Genomic DNA, 2643 nt, shown 5'->3' with positions numbered 1-2643 from the left:
GCAACCTGTGCTGCCTTTCTCTAAAGCACCATGCAAACTGCAGGTCAAAGGATGCTCCTTCCAGCAGGTATTTCAAATTTCCTAAACAGTCCTTCCCGACTGTGCTGTGCTCATAAAGCAGTCATCTATATGGAAGAAAAGAGGAGGACAACAGAAGTCTTCCACAATTTACCACTCAAAGGTAACTGCGGCAATATTGTGGCAGCGTCACGCTTGTTTAAAAAGAGCCTTGCAGTTATTTTTTATATTCAGTAACATAACCTGCTTTTTTTCTTACTTCACATTATCCCATGTACATTTTCTCCTGTTATTAAAAACTCTCAAACAGTTTATACTGACAGTATAATATTTCATCACTTAGCTTTCCATTATTTATTTGAAGACATCTCTCAGATGATGGACATTGCAGTTACTCTTAGATTTCATTATTATAAATGAGGTGGTGAGGAACACCTTCAGGCATAAATCATTGTCTCCATTCTTTATTACTCCCTCAAAGTCGATGATTCATCACGGCATTACTGGGTCAAAGGTAATGGACATTGGATCATTTTTAACACATAAATTTCCAAATTGCTTTCCAAAAGCACTCTAGCACTTTGTAGCCTCACTCTTGCCAAGGATCTAGGAGGCTACCCAGCCCCTCCCCACCTGACTCCCAGCACTGGGCATTCACATTTTTAAAAACCTCTGCTTATGAGAACGCTGCTTTGATCTGCGTTTCTCTGACCATCAGTAATGTTAGGCACATTTCTAATTTACTCATCCCACATTTTACACTATTATTATTGTGGGGAAGTTTTTAATTAGCAATAATCGCGCCTCAGATAAACCTCATGGGCTACGATATTACCACTGTGCAAAGCTGTGCACTATGATTATTTTAAAATTAACTCTTTAATCTTAATATTTGGGGTTGTATACAGTAGATAATGTGTTTTTCTAAATAGCCAACCAATTATATGAACATCACTTACTGTCTAATCCTCCAAGTCGTCCTGGTTTGTGATCCATTTTTTGTCGAATATTCACTTCATTTCTCTCTTTCCAGGTTATCTCTCCTGCTCTGTGAAGTCTGTCTGTCCTTGGATCAGAACAATGTAAGGATTGTGGATATAATTTCCCTGCACGCCGACATCCGGCCTTACTGATGAGGTGGGTACCACCATCTCACTGTTTACCCTTCATCTTGTATCTGTTGTTTTTGGTGATTTTTAATCCCAGGTAGCTTTCACATTTTTCTCCTTATCCTTGTATTTTGCAGTTTGTTATGCTGTCTTCACAGGAATTGGTTTCTATTTATCCTGTCTAGGACTTGAGGATATTTTAAAATCACACCATGTATGTCCTTCAATTCTGGAAAAACTTCAGGCATTATCTCTACGAATATTGACTATTCCAGAGTCTCACCGTTCTCTTTCTAGAACTTCTATGAGGTGCCTATTTAAGCACCTCATCTTGTTCTCTCTGTCTCTTAATTTCTCATATGTGTTTCCATTTCTTTATCTCACTGTGCTGCAGGCTGACGAGTTTTCAGGTTTCTTCCCCCAGTTTTCTGCAGTCATGCGTCACTTAATGATGGGAATATGTTCTGAGAAATGCATCGTCAGATGATTTTGTCATTGTGTGAACATCAGAGCGTGTGCTTACACAGACCTGGATGGTGTGGCCTCCTACACCCCTAGGCTATGTGGTTTAGCCTCTTGCTCAGGCTACAAACCTAGACAGGATGTGACTGCACTGAACACTGTAGGCAAGTGTAACACAATGGGAAGTATTTGTGTATCTAAACACAGAAAAGGCACAGCAAAAACAGTGTTGGCCAGGCGCAGTGGCTCACGCCTGTAATCCCAACACTTTGGGAGGCCAAGGAGCGTGGATCACGAGGTCAGGAGTTTCAGACCAGCCTGGCCAATATGGTGAAACCCCATCTCTACTAAAAATACAAAAATTAGCCGGGCCTAGTAACGCGCGCCTGTAGTCCCAGCTACTTGGGAGGCTGAGGATGCAGGAGAATCGCTTGAACTTGGGAGGCAGAGGTTGCAGTGAGCCAAGATCGTGCCACTGCACTCCAGCTGGGTGACAGAGCAAGACTCCATCTAAAACAAAACAAAACAAAACAAAAAACACAGTGTAAAATATGAAAAAGAATGCATCTGTTGTCTAGAGCACGTACTGTGAGTGGAGCTGGCAGGACTGGGAGTTGCTCTGGGTGAGTCTGTGAGTGAGGGGTGGTGAATGTGAAGGTCTACACTGCTGGAGTCTTTATAGACACTGCACACTTAGGCTCAACTACATTTATAAAAATATTTTTTTCTTCGATAATAAATTAACCTGAACTGGCTGTAACTTTTTAACTTTATAAACTCTTACTTTTTAACCTTTTTGACTCTTCTGTAGTAACACTTAGCTTAAAACACAAACACATTGTACAGCTCTACAAAAATATTTTCTTTCTTTATATTCTTATTCTATAAGCTTCCTTCTGCTTAAAAAATTTTTACTTTAATTTTTCACTTTTTAAATTTTTGTGCTAAAAATCAAGCTACCACACATTAGCCTAGGCTTACACAGGGTCAGGGTCACCCATACTACTGTCTTCCACCTCCACCTCTTGTCCCACTGGTGACGCGTGGAGCTGTC

At 40.6% G+C, this 2643-nt stretch overlaps 1 pseudogene; it reads right to left on the bottom strand.

Annotated features, from left to right (window-relative positions):
• Positions 1-784: 784 nt before the first annotated feature.
• On the bottom strand, positions 785-867 carry LOC112208546 (U4 spliceosomal RNA; annotated as a pseudogene).
• Positions 868-2643: the final 1776 nt, after the last annotated feature.

The sequence above is a fragment of the Pan troglodytes genome, chromosome 13 (assembly GCF_028858775.2).
Source record: "Pan troglodytes isolate AG18354 chromosome 13, NHGRI_mPanTro3-v2.0_pri, whole genome shotgun sequence".
NCBI classification, from domain to species: Eukaryota; Metazoa; Chordata; class Mammalia; order Primates; family Hominidae; genus Pan; species Pan troglodytes.
This window is presented reverse-complemented; position numbering and strand designations above follow the sequence as displayed.